Below are 15,010 nucleotides of genomic sequence, written 5' to 3' on the forward strand. Positions count from 1 at the left end.
CTCTGTCAGCTCTTGTTTCAGAGGTGCTTCTGCCAAACAGAAAGGCTCTCAAGTGTCTCCGTGCCAGGGCAGCCTCCCCTTATCAATGGCTGCTGCTACTGGTGAGATAGTCTGCAGCTCTGAGGCCACATGGAAACTCTCATAAATACTGTGAAAAACAGGCTGGTTTTGTCCTGATAGGCATTAACAGAGCACCCACCATACCTGTGGGACAGAAGAGAGGGAGAGGCCTTGCAATGTGGCTGGATTTACACACAATGCAACTTGTAGCTGTAGACAGCCCTTGCAGCAGACATCCCACTCCAGGGTAAATCCATCTGCATGCATCCCAACTGGAGCCTAAGGTGTCCAGAACATAGCTTTTGTTATTTTTCAGCCAGAGAGGACCAAAGAAGTGTTAATCAAAGTATATCTCCATCCTACTAAGCAAGTCTACCTCAAAATATATCCTCTTCAAATAGATGTAGAAAATATATGTAGAAAATGCATATATACAATATATATAAAAATACATATAATAATATATCCTCTTCAAATAGATGTAGAAAAAACACTTATTCTGAGAACAGAAAATTGCTTTTAGACTTTTAGCCTTCACAGACTGCTGTGTTTTAGGCTTCTCTTTCCACCATGAACTTAACTTCCTTGTTAGTCTTTGCCCTTTTTTTATTTAGTATCTGTAGGAGAAACCACACGAAGTAAGATTGCTGATTAGATGCACCCAGTAATCCACACCCAAGCTGCCTGTGATATGTAAAAAACACTACTAACATTAGTAGGACCATAGATTCTTGGGAGGTTTACCCACACTGTGAACACAAGCAACATGGTGGTGGGTTATACAGTCTCAAGCTGAGGAACTTTAGGAGGGACTACATGCATTCTGACATATTTATGAAACCTTTAACTTAGAAGCTTTCAATTAACTTCAGATACATGTCGTATGTGTCAGAAAAGAACAACCCATCCTTGCCTTATAACCCGTGACTTGAAAAGATGGAGTTGTAACAGACTTCTCTGCTGGAAAGGCAAAAGGCTAAATTGGACCTAGTGGGTGGAATTTAACACAATACTCTCTTCTCTGACAGTCCTTTTGTAACACCAAAGCTGGAAAGCAATATTCTTGGCTCTCTGATGTTCAGCTTTCTCCATCTGTAAAAAGGGTTTAGTCGTACTTACCTAGCCCACAGACATGTTGAGACAACTTGCCTAGCACATTTTGAAGTCTGCATCTGAGAGATGCTCTACAAAAGCAGGCTATTATTTAAAGCACAGTCCTTTTGGAAAAGCAGTCAAAAATAATTAGCTGCATATTCAAGAGTGTTTTGTAGTCCTTTTTCTTTTCATTGATGGTCTTCACTAAATATTTCTTGCATATTTTAAGAATGGTATGACTGAAAACTAAGTAATCTGCCTGAGAAATCATCTTTCGAACAATACCAAAAAATTGGGCAGCTTAAAAACAAGGAGGTCATTGCCATCTCTTGGAATTTTCCTTTTTTATCAGGTATAAGCCTAGAAGACAATAGAACAGAGAACCATAAATCATAGAAATCTGCACAGCATTGTCTCCCTTGGTGCTTACTGCATAGAACATGTATTTTGCTGGGTTTAGTCATCGCCTTCATGTGAGCAATGATCCATTTTGTTACGAAGAATCTCTATTGGTGGCAAATTAATATAAGTGGATTCATTAAATATGTTTTCCTTTGAATGTGTGACTGTGTTTCACCCTCCTCAGAATACAAATGCATCACTGCTGTGTGAATCAATAGCGTTCTTCTAATTTTACAGGCACAGACAGAAAACAAAAAATGGCACCAGTTAATTTTTTTTACCACAAGTTAAAAATATCTCAAAACAAACTTTTTTGTCACACAGGGATTGATTTTTATCTTAGGAAAAGCATGAAGTAGGAGTGTGTTCACAGAAGACAAAGAAAGTATTCTGTACATTCCCTAGAATTATTAAGATATGAAGATATATATATATATATATATATATATACATAAAATATATATATATATGAACCTCCCACAGCATCTGCCTCTTCCCTGTATTACCCCACCACCAGCCCAGGCCCCACTGGCTCCCACCTGATGCTTTTCCAAACCAACAGCTGCTTCTCAGCTGCCCTCTCTTCTTTGATGTCTTTTCACCTCATTTTTCCTGGGCACACACATGATCTCAAGTAAAGAGATCTTAACTGGGTGCAAGAGCACTATGGATTTTTCTTCTCCAAAGGAAAACTAGGAAATGTAACTCGTCTATTTGCCTCTGGCCCCAAATTAATATTGAAAATATCTTTCAAATGACCTGACAGTACAACCAAAAGCAGCTCCTTCCAAACAATTTTAAGTTACTCTGTGCCTGACATAGATTTTACTTTTTTAAGTAGTAGGACAAACCATGACCATGAGGTGATAGCTCATGGTCATGGATAGCTTTGAATTTCCTGGGTGAACTCTTCTAGCTTCTGTCAGAAATTCAGTACTTACAAAAAAAACCCCAAAAAACAAACAAACAAACAAACAAAACCCCACAAAAACAACCCCCCCCCAAACAAATCCAAACAACCTCCTCCCCAAAAAATAAATTAAAAAAAAAACAAAAAAAACAAAATAAGCCCCAAACCTGTGTGTTTATCCTAAGAATCAGGAGAGTTCATTGTGTAAGTTTGCACTTAGAAAGTTTTACAAATGCATTTTACTTACTTTAGAGACAAGAGCAGCTCCACCAGAGCTCTTCTGGCCTGTCAACTGCATAAATTCTTTCAATTAGATTTCTTCTTTTTACTAGACATGTTAGGAATCCACTGGAAAAGATCAGTTCCAGCTTCAGTCAATATATTCATTTGCTGCTTATGTAGTATGCCATTAATATTTTGAAATTATTAGATCTCAGATCATTTTATGAACAAAAGACAAATGTCATCTCCCCATGGACATCAACATGAGACATCAAGCTTTTAAAACGCCATTATTTCCCCCATCTTCTGTTTCTTAGAATATCTTAACACTGACTGTGATGATGCTTTTAAAATTATTAGGGAAAATAATTTCTTGGCTGCCACTTTGCCAAGTTTCATGGTGAAATATTTTTTTATATCTCCATTACTCCACTATGAAACTCTGAGAGCTGGGGCCAAAGAGCAAACTTAAATTGGGAGGGATATTGAGCTGCAGTCACCATCCAGCACAGCAGTTCACTGTAGCTATAGTTCATCTGATCCTGCTCATTTGGGGTCCAGACAAATGTACTAGCTGTAAGATCAGGAAAAAACCAATAAGGAAACTTTCTTGGGAGACCAGAGCATCCAGGTGAGCCTGACTGCTTTGCAGCTGCCTGCAAGCTGAGGTGAGGATTCTGAAGAGCAGCAATTGCAATTTTATGATAGTGTTCTATGGCACAACCATTTTCTTTTGTGTTAAATTCAGTATAGGCAAGATGCTGAAGAGTCAACAAATATCACATTGAGTGTTAAGTCCCACATGTTTTAAGAACATCACTGTCACTTGTTTTTTTAGGAAGGCTCATACACATTAAGAAAAACCTAACTGTTTCACTGTGAAAAACATCTATGCCACTATTTGTCTAAACCTTATTATTTTTATCTTTAAACTCCCAAAACAGTTTGTTATCCTTGAATATGACTGGCATGTTATAGTGAGATGCACAAGCAATTAGGAAAAATTTACTGCTTCTTTCTATATCCCATTCATTATTTCAAGCTGTTGAACTTGGACAACTTGGTGGATTGAACAGATTTTCCAACAGGTAATTGACTTCAAGAGAAGGCCTGGAATAATTCTAGCTGGCTGTTACTCTGGGAATGAGTCTCTCTCCATTAATTAATCACTCTGAGGAGAATTTTTCTTTCTGAATAAACTCATTATTTTTAAATGTATGACATTTAGCTGTATAAATAAACTCTAGAAGTGTGATTTAAAATGTGTGCTAACTGTAGGCACGACATGCCATGGATAGCAGAGCCTCCTCTGCATTTTCTGGAGTGACTTTATCTTCTGATTACAAAGAAGTGGGGGCAGGGAAATGAACTGACTTGTGATTTCACCCACTTATAACCAGGATTTCTTTACTTGCATGATTGTTGCATTTAAAGATACACTCAAGGAGACATCAGCTGTTCAGCGGGAGAAGACCAAAATGTACTTAAAGACCAAAAAAAGCATACCCAAAAAGGACAAAACCCAATCAAATACAAAAAAAGGATTCAACAAATTAGTTTTTCTAACAGAGAGATGCTCAACTTTATCAGTCCAGTGAAAGTTATTCAAACCTTTTTTAATTTTAAAAACTGTTTTTCACAGTATGAGGTTTGGACAGATATTCTGTTCCAAATCTGGTTTTAAGATCTGAAGACATTACTATCCACATTGCTAACAAGAGGTTACAATATCCTAGCTAATTTTATCTCAAGTGGATTGATATTTCTCATCAGCAGGACTGGGTAGAAGTTTGTCTCTAATGGAGAAGCTGATTTTTTAAAAAACCATCCCTCTAGTAAAACAAACACTGAGTGTCTGGTAACAGTTTCTGTCTGCAAGGCTAATAAAAAGCCAAAGAAAATTTTTCATACAATCAACTATAAAAATACACAACTTATTCCTGTATCTGACTAATGGAATGGGATTAGTTATAGTCCTCATTGTCCACAAAATGTTGTGGTGGTGAGAAGTTTACGCTGTGTTCCTGAAATGAATTACATTGATGGATGGCAGATCCGTTGTTTGCTGGATGGTCCAGACGCTGAGAAATGAGCCTCTGCTGAAAGGATGTCCATAGATGCACCTTCTTGAAGCATTCAGCACTAGCCACAGTCACCTACAGGGCATTACCCTGATCCAGTGAGGCCATTTTTGTCCTGCCAGTGCTGCTCTACATCAGTTATTCAGAAACAGCAGTAAGTGAATACTGGCTTCAGACTCACTCTGGACCACTTGGCTATTGCCTTTTATCCCTTTCTCTCTCAGCTGTTTCCTAGTCTTCTTAGAAAGGAACCTAAATAGTTCTCCACACCTATCCAGGCTGAACTGGACTCAAGGCAGCTCTAGTTCAAAAACCAGTTCCTATCACTTCTACCAAAGGAAAAACACCCTCTGTCACAGCACTATTAGTACCTCATTAGAAGTCACAAAAGTCCTTTCCGTGCCTGGTACACCAGCCCACGGCAGACAATAGGTGCCTGGTTGGCCAAGTATCCAGACCCTTTATGTGCTGGCAGACAGGCAAAGCACTTGACCCACTGCCTACAAGTCGGCAGGAAGCCATTAAAAATAGAAAGTCTTCGCCTCCTTGGGTATTAACATGATGCTCCAGAATGTACTATTAGAACAAACATTAACATAATCATTGGTTTTCAGGGCTCCCATTTTAAAGCAACGTTTTTCTAGTAACACCTCTTCAACATCTCTCCTCCATTCAGCTGTGAGGTATTAAACTGGGCCCACGCCAGCAGCAACAGCGGAGCCGTCCCACCTGGCAGTCCCAGCAGTCTGCTCCATCAGTTCCCACAAGCCCATTGAGCAACACACATAGGCAGAGAGCTGCAGCTGCAGCTCTGGCTATGCTTCACTCAGAAGGTATGCACTCCCCATTCCAAAACAGCCACAGCTTTATTAAAGCCCTAACTAAAAAACTAGGAAAAAAAAGAGAATGAACCCCAAATTCATAAAATTAATTTAAACTTTTTCCAGTCGCTGGGGAAGCTCCAGTCTGCATGATGACTACAAAAGCAAAGCATTTAACAGCTTTGCCATGCAATTTGAATGTGTCTGTACAAGACAAAAATTCAAACCTTTCCTACTCAAGCTATCAATCAAAGTGAAGCTAAAATTACAGTTTAACAAGCAGGTATGAATGTTTTAGTTAGCAAATGAGGCAAGCAGGGCACATTATTTTTAGTTGCAGTGATGAGGAAAAGAGTGAAAAATAGAAGGAGGAAGGAAGGAAAAATTGTGTCTCTCCATTTGGCTCAGGCTTCTGAAGTTTTAGTTAACATTGGCAGCATTTGGATATGATATGTCTCCTAATGGCATTCAAGAAGTCTCTTAGACTGAACTATTGCTGTGCATGTAATTATATTGTCATTTGTTGTTTTTGTTTTTTTAAATGAGCTAGAAAAGAATGATTGAACTTGCCCCAAACTTGCCAATAAATTGTGAACTGTTTTATTAGGTGACCCCATGGGGCCAGGATGACCATGAACCACTGCTTTTTCAAGCAGATGCTCACCAAAATCCAACATGCATCAACATGCATTTTCTCCTTGATTCCAAATGCTTTTCAGCTGAAACCACAGAAAACTTTCAAATTGCTTATGACAAAGTCTGGATCAGCAATGAGCTGATTTTCTCTTGCTTAAATTATGGAAACAATTTGCCCAAACACAGCCATCATTCATATTCCCTAATACCATACAAAAATATGCCAGTTGCAGGATCACTAATCTGACTCTCAGGCTGGCCCCTTGGACCTGAAGTTAGCCAAGTTTTCATTCTCTGCATTGGATCAGCAAAACACCTTCCAATAATATTAGATGATAGAGGAAGGTATCTAATTTATCTTGCAGGTACAAATTGCTCACCATATCAACAAACGTCACAAATACATTTCTACCTACCAAGGAGCTCCAGTTCTAGCAGGAGTTGTATGTTATAGTTGTTGTATGTTTTTTCTATATGCTCCTTGGTAAAAGTACTCACCCTTCCAGCTTTAACTCTGCCTTCCACATATATACACCACCACGACCACAGTCTCAACAGTGTTAAGAACAAACAAGTTCCTCTCAGAACTTATTGAAATGTAGAAGACTATGACTATGGATGTCAGAACTCTGTCTTGACCTCATCTTTCAGTACATTTTGCTCCAAAATCACAATCCTTTACCCTGGCTAAGGCATATTCATCCATATGCCTGGATAAGGCATAATCAGCACCGAATTCAGGTCACAGAAATGGACATTTCTGCTAGAATTTCATTTAAACAGAGCTGTCCTGGTAAACTGCTTATCATAAACAAGGCAAGGCTGCCTTCTGAAAAAGTTGTGGCAGAACCCTTTTTGCCAAAGACAAGAGGTCACCATGAAATGTAAGCTGTTTTTCATAGTAAAACAATTCTTTTTGCTATTGTTCAGTGGGAAAGACTCAAGGATGTCAGTCAATCCATTTTCAGAATGATCAGCCAAACAAAATTAGAAGGAAAGGCTAGGCTGTCTCATGATATTAGATTTTTCTGAATGCTATTCTCATTGGTTTGATGAATGGGGAAGGCAGAGGAAATATTTTTTCCTTTTTATAATTCTTTCCCCATGAGGAATAATTTCCCAAAGGAATTATTTAATCATAAATTACAGCTAGTAACTCACTGAAGAGGGAAAAGAAACAAGTCAGTAATGAAGAATCAACTTTTTGGTCCCAGCAGGGAACTGAAAGAAGCAGCTTTTTTCTATTACTATTTAGCCCATCCTGGGGTGTGACTCATTAGTGCTTTCATGGCTCACCAGGATGTTTTGGTCAGTCTTTTAAGAACAGACTGATCTGTTCTTCTGTTGTTTTCAGGGCCCACACTGCATTTTCTTGCGGCTTCTAGCACTCTCCTAAATGCTGGAGGTGCTTCAGGTTCAAAACTGCACTTAGGGCATGAAAAGGTCCCTGAGCCAAAAGGAACAGCTATAGTGAGCTTTTGTTCCCCACCAAAAAACACCTCAAAATTTTCATTAAATCAGAAGTTTGAATTTCTGAGCAGCTGCCAGCTTATGGGTGGGAGCAGGTTCAGCAGGGCAGGAGTGTTCTGCTGGAGAAGGTCTTGAGAGCTTGTTGGGCTGTGCCCCTGAGCATGGAAAAAGGCCACAAGTGAAGTTTGTGGAAAAGAAACATAGGCAGGCTGGATGGCTGGTCTTACAAGAGACTGTTTCACTAAAGTGCAATGTGTGTAGAAGGGTCTGGGGGTGGGATAAGGCCACTGTGTTTACTAACTTTGAAGGGCTTTTGATTTTTAACTCAGGAGGTCAGAGAATTCTGTCACAACTGGCGTATGTCCTGGAAAAAAACAAACTTGTCCAACCGGTGTTAATACAAACAGGTCCTGTCCCCAGCCTAAGCAACTCAGCAAGCAAACAGCATGGGCGAAACAGGAAAGTTTGAAAATGAAGTCAGAGGTAGGAGCTGCTGGGAATGGAAAAGCAACAGCTGAGAGTCAAGTAAACTACCTGAAATAAAGTAAAAAACCTCCATAAAGCAACTGTTCTCCCCCAAGCTACCCAAGCATCATATTCAAAGTGCTTCATTATCTTCTGAAACCTGGTGAGTTCACAGCCTGGTTAACAATACTGACAGCAAATCTCACAGTTTAATGGCCCTTTTGTCCTGTGTTTTTTTCCATAGGACAACAAAACAAGTGTAAGCAGCATCCGGGCATGGAGAAGAACAAAGAGGGGATAGTGAAATGGAGAGTTTCAATAGATTAGAGAGAAGCAAGAAATGTGATGGTCTGAAAAAAGGTAATGTCTGATGTGGAAGAAAAAAGACATGTCATGAGGATGTCCTTGCAGGTGCAAGATTCACAGGTGTCAGTTGGGGGCCTGACAGCCAAGAGCTGTGCTGGTAAACTTACATTTGGAAAGGGATCAACCCAGGACACAGCATTACCAGAGGCTCCCCAAAGCTGGCCTGTGCTCCCTCGAAGACCAACGCAGAGGCTGCCTTGGGATTTCATGACCGATTCGAATCCTCATGGATGCAGGGAAATTCTGTTGCTAAGCTGCTCCAGCTGCAAACCCTAATAGTAATTGTTGCATGCATTTCGTCTGCCACATTTATCAGCCTAAAAATTAAGAGACAAGGAAAACAAGCAATGCCATGCTATGCTCCACTGGATCTTCCCTCTTAACATGGAGTGTCACCAGTCCCAATCACAAAGAATACAGGAAAGAAAATTTGGGCAGCTGCAACCAGACTGATTTGCACCCACTAATAGTATTACGTTGGATGCCACAAAAGCCGTTTACTTGAACTCATCACAGTTGGAAATAGATCTGTTCTTCAGGAAGCAAAGCTACTACAGAAGAGTGAGGACTTTGCTGCCTCTCTGTCCTTGACGGACTCTTACTGTTGGATGTTTTCTGGCACTTCAGAATAACCAATTTCTTTCATATGGTGACCCCTGGCACTAAGAGCTTCCTACTCCCATGTTATTTTTTTTTTCTTTTTGCCAGACTGTAACCACTTGGTTTGAATTAACCCTGATGGCTTTGCCTAAATTGTTTGTAATATTTTTTTCAGCAAAATGTTTGGACTGTTTTCCAAAGCAGAAGCTGTTATTTGTGTTTTTATGCTTACAAGATCCTTGCACAAGCAACTCCAAACCCCATGCTCTGGAGCAATGACCTGGTATTTGTCTGACATGGCCTTTACATCTGAAGAGTAAAAGCTCATGTAAAAAGTTACCCTAATTATGGGTAACTTGGGGTGTGGGAAAAAGAAACTGCAAAAGCAAAATTCTCCTTTAACAGTTCACACAAGCTCCATAGAAGTTTCTAGCACAATTTCATATCCCCAAAACTCACCCATGTTTGGCATGTTCCTGCTTTTTCTGATTTTCTGGTGAGAAAACACAAAAGGAACCTGGGGGGCGGGGGTGGGGAGGGGGGGATGTCTGTATCCAACTGACAGCTAGGCAGGAAAGAAGGAAAGAGAGAGATTTTGCTTACCAGAAGATAACACTGTGCTACATGCTCACACACAGTGCAGAAGTGGACCAGAAGTGTATAAAATGCCTTTTACAGACACCTGTAAAGCCAGTTTTGTAATTATGATATGAAGTATTACCAGTTTTTAATTTTCCCTGGTTCCATGATTATTTCCAGCAACACAGGAGTTAAACAGGCAGCAACTGAGCTGAAAACAGGGACCAGTTGTTTGGATGCAAGACAATAAGCTACAGAAGGAGATGTGGTTACACAAAAAGATCCTGTGATCTGGTCTTGGAGAGGGTATCAGAGGGAAAACAAAAGAAATAATAATGAATTGTAGCACTTGGCCTTTTCAAACTTGGTAAGATCATTAACTGATGAGATCAACTTGAAGACAAAGTCCAGGCAATGACAGTGTAGGTAAAGAAATGAGCTCAGGGGAACATCTAGCCAGGAAAAGGAGAAAGGAATTTGCTTTGGAGAAAGACCCTCTTGGCCACGGAGCATGGACCTACTCTGGTGCACACCTTCAGACAGCTACTGCTGGGAATCTGCTGAGAAGCTGAGCACAGCAGTAGGAAGCTACAGAGGCCATAGGTCAGGCTCTTTTGCCAGCCACTGGAACAAGAAGGTTTCACACACTGCTTTTAGGGTAAGCAAAAGGTCCTGAACAAGGAGCCTGAAGAGGCTTTGAACTGCCCTATAGATAAATGACCTATTTGGTATGCTGTCCTGGGAACGTCTACCCTGAGTGCAGAACTCCAAGTTATGGGAATTTGATAGCATTAATCCTGGATTAACTGCTATCTATTTTTTTTCACCCACAGCTGCAGAAGGAAAGTTCTGACCTTGGTGTGCTGATGGAGTGGAAAAATCACCAGTGGGCTCCTGGAGAATGCTGGCGTCTCTTCCCACAGTAAACCTCTCTTTCTCCCCCTCTTTCCCTGACCCAATGGTGACCTATCTATTGCATTAACAGTACTTCAGTGGAGTGTGGTTAATAGGTTTGCACACCACATTGTCTAGAGAGGCATGTGCAAGTCACAAGAAGAGAAGAACTGTATTGTTGGGCTGATAATGTCCACAAAAACAGGAAAGAAGGATAGATTAATCTGTAAAAATACAATATGTTTGAAGCTGAACTCAGTAAAATTTTCTGGTTTTGTTTACTTTCTCATCTTCTATGGTTTCACAGGTAGAAGTCTGCTTTTTTGCAGAAACAGCCACAAAAATTTTTTGGATTCAATGACCATTTGTCCATGACTATTGAAAGAAGGTGAAGTGATGAAGAACAATCTGGTAGGAACTATGGATTTATGTGGAACATAATAGAGAGAACTGCGTAATAACTGGTTGGCTCAATAACTGTCCAGGAAAAATAGAAAGAGGGAGGGGGGAATCTATTTCAGATTGGCCTAAAGTTATTTTCAGTTATTCCCACCAAAATGGAAAGAAAAAAATCTGAAAACTTGAGAATTTCAGTCCAGAATAGAAGCCTTGAGCTGACTTCCAAACTGCAGCTGCTGAGCAGAGCTGCAGCACTGCCAGTTCTTTGGCTTCTTGCCTAATGGTCACAAGAAAGAATTAATATCAAAACCCATTGCTAATACAAGTCATATTTTAAACATTTGATCAGCAATTGAGCTTTGACTTCTCAAGAACTGACAAGTCATTCACAGTCTGTCCCAATAAACTTGGTGTCATTGAAAACATTCTAGGCTAACGGTACCAACAATGTTACCAGCATAGTTTCTGTCATGTCAAGAGTGATATTAAAAAGAAACCCATACATAATTTGGAACAAGAAACATATGTAAGTGATTTAGACACACAATTGTTTGGGGGAGGTTTGTTTTGTTTTGTGATGTCTTTAATTACGAATCCACAGGAGATCAATGCAAGTATCAAAATCATCACAATGAAATGTTTAACCTCCTAGCTGGCTCAAGCGACAGTCATGACAACAAGATGCTGCCACATCCAAGCCCTGTGAAGAAACCAAATGGTAAACAGACACTACATTGCTTGTCAGCTGCAGCCTTCTCTTCTGAAACTAAATACCCATAGAGACAAGGCAGAATGAACTGGCTGTTATGATCATTTCTACAAAATAACTGAACGTTAAAATGAGAGTTGATTGTGCTTTACTATTTGAAGTCCCTTGTCCTTCTGCTGAGCTTTTCACTTGAAGATCAAACCCTTATTAAAAGCATTAGTAAATGAGGTCTCAGAGCACTCCAACATGAAAGACATCTTAAAATCTTTCACTTCTCAAGTCAGGAAGCTCAAAGCAGACAGACTAGCTCTAAAATTAATTTGTTTCAACTTATGTGGCATGTGGGCAACTTCTAAGGGCTCCAACAAATGATCAGTACATTGTGTGGTTTTGCATTATTTTGACCCAATTCATCTCTTCCAAGGTTTTAAAAATAAAAACACAGTGTGCAGTTTTGAGCTGGAAAATGAAAGTATCTGCCATTAACATAGATCCACACTTCCTGTCAAGGGCTGAGCCTGGGACAAGGGAATGCTGATATCCTGCATATTCCCTCCCACCCCTATTTCTTCATCCACTCATGTTCACCTGCCTTGTACTGTAAACAGTTGACCAAACTGGTCCAAAAAAATTAGGCTGGAGAACTGGAAATGGCCATGCAACAAAATGACAGCTTGCTTTTGTACCTGCTGCTATGAGATCAAAAATACAAGTAGAGTTTTAAGGAGGTAAGTACTTTCAGTAATGTGAATTACTGCATAAAGCTGCACTTATATAAAATAATACTTCTAACCACTTCTTACTACAAAATATTTTCAATATTAATTCTGAAGTGTGACCTGGCTTTTAAAGGATGCTGTGCACCACATGAGCAGTGGATGGCACACATGCACACACACCTCTTTGTACCCATATATGTCTTGAAGCACACTCATGCTTTCATGGAACGGAATGGTGGGACAGGAGCAATCTGATGACAGTGTGTGAATCAACACCACAGCAACAGAGTGACAGCATCACACCTGCACACAGACAGCAGTCCAGTGGTACTACATCACCTGTCCGTTTGCACTCACAGCTTGGCTCTCTCAAGGGAATACAGAGGAAAAACTGTGATTGTACACATGCACCAAGAGGCATTTTTGCTTTGGTAACAAAACCTGGGTTTAGTGCTCCTCATTATGTCAAGCCCGTGGGGCAACACTGCAGAGAAGCTGTGAGCTCAGCTCAGCTCTAAGAACCTAAGTCTTACTCACAAAGCCCAGACAAAATTAGAAATAGCAATTAAACAGAGCAACAACTTTTTCCACTCACACACAAGACTTAAATCATGTCAAAAGACAAATCAGGGAAGGCCCAGGATATTCTGCTGGGAAGCATCTCTGAGACGGCTTGGCAAATCTGTGCTCTTGCTCTCTCTTCTGAGCAGAGAGCACATTCCTGGAGGAATGGCCAGTTCAGTGTCACTGTACAGACACTGCTACCATCATTGGTATTTACAAAACACAGAGATTCCCAGGGCAGACCACCCCCTGCCCAGTACCAAGGAGAATACGATACCCTTTCTCAGCCAGGATGCACACAGCACTGGCTTGGTCCCGCCTAGCGCTGCTCTTGACCATCATTAACTTCAGAGAAGACTGGAGGCACGCTGTTGGGCCATTTCAGTCTGAACATGTAGGTCTTTAGAAGCCTTTGTCCACGTACTAAGCCTTCCCTTATTGTAGGACTCACACCTTTAGGAGCCTCTTGTTCTGTGGGGCAGCACCTGTATATTTTCTACTGTCTTTACCTTCTCTCTACCTTTGGCTTTCCCCATTCTTTCAGTAAAGCCTAGGGTTAATCTTCCTTTATTCTAATGTGACCAAGAGCTGGCTCTTCTCTTACCTTGGGTGTTGTGCAGCCGATTCTTCATGAGGAAAAGCAGAGAAGTGAGTGGAGTGCTGCAGGTGGGTGCTAAAAAGGCACCAGATACCCTGCTGGCCTCCCATTCAATGCAGTATCTTTCTCAGTGTGAACAAGGAGCCTGAAGAGGCTTTCATTTCGGATTTCATTTCCACCAGATGCTTCCTTTAGCCCCTCTCTTTCCCTCCACAGAATGGAGATCTTCTGTAGGAACAGGAGGGCTCTGCCCAGGGGTCCTGGAGAGGCAAAAAGAAACAAGAGACAGAAAATAACAAAAGGATATTCAGAAATCCGCTAAATGCCAAGGAAACAAACAACAAATGCATTGCCATGGCCTGAAGCCCACAAAACAGGGCTTTCAGTAACTAGAAGCACTGGGAATGTTCACAGGCTGCTTTTTACAAAAAAACTTTTGTGAACATTGATACTTACCTCTATTTTGATATTTTTAGGTCCTTATGAGCTGAGCTGTTTTGTTCACTCTGAATTCAGCTGTTGGCCAGTCAAGCAAAAACAGGAGAAAAAACCATGCTCCTCTGAAAAGACAGAAACTACACTACCAATTTGTCCAATGCAACAGAGGCAGTGGGATTCACTGCAGTAGTATACTGCTAATACTCAGTACCAAATCAGTGCTCAAACATCTGCAGCTAAACTATTTTCAATTATTATTTTTAAAAAGGGGCAGAGAGTACGATATTTTAGTTTCCAGGATCCAATTATGTTCAGAGCAAAAATTTTAATAATGTTAAAATTCTTCCTTGTCCAACAGTCTCATCTAGAGTGAAAAATACCTTTCTCATGCACATCTCTATGTCTGTTCTCCACCTGGCACTACACAAGATTTAAAAACTCTGTCCAAGTTCATTGTACATGTTGTATGACAGGTGTTTGCAGGGAAAGCCAAAATGACCTCATATGTGCCAGTCCTTCCAATAAGCACTTACACCACGTCAGCCTCAGGTGATGTTGAGTTTTATATTCTGCCAAGGCACAGATGGACAGAGCACACCTGCAGTCTTTAATGGGTATGCTTCTTGAATATCTTAAGACAGCTTTGGTTTGCTCCTGTCTGGTGCTTATGTCTAAGATAACCTCAGGATCTTAAGCAAATGCCTATTAAACCATCTCTTCAGGAAGCAGCTGATGAGTGCCAATCTACATTAAATTGTGGGATATTATATCACAAAGATTTACATATTAACTCCAGGCTTGTGTTATATTATATTGCAGTAGTCCTTAAAGTCATGCCGCATGACCTACCTGAAATTGCCAAGGTGAAATTTGAATTGAGACTCCTAATTAATTAATTTTCCACATTTTCACATTAGTGGCAAGCTTGAAAAGGTCAAGGCAAGGTAAGATTTTATGAACTAACTGTTTAAAATAGTCTTTG

General features: G+C 40.4%; 1 long non-coding RNA gene across 1 annotated transcript in view; it reads right to left on the reverse strand.

Moving 5' to 3' along the window:
* LOC119699735 overlaps nt 1–14,192 on the reverse strand; it is a 65,155-nt gene extending 50,963 nt beyond the window's left edge. The window contains exons 1-2 of the long non-coding RNA XR_005256511.1: nt 14,047–14,192; nt 13,597–13,850 (exon numbers count right to left, since the gene is read on the reverse strand). This is a non-coding gene — a long non-coding RNA (uncharacterized LOC119699735). The remainder of the gene's footprint in view (nt 1–13,596; nt 13,851–14,046) is intronic.
* Between the last annotated feature and the right edge of the window lie 818 nt (nt 14,193–15,010).

The sequence above is a fragment of the Motacilla alba genome, chromosome 3 (genome assembly GCF_015832195.1).
Source record: "Motacilla alba alba isolate MOTALB_02 chromosome 3, Motacilla_alba_V1.0_pri, whole genome shotgun sequence".
NCBI lineage: Eukaryota > Metazoa > Chordata > Aves > Passeriformes > Motacillidae > Motacilla > Motacilla alba.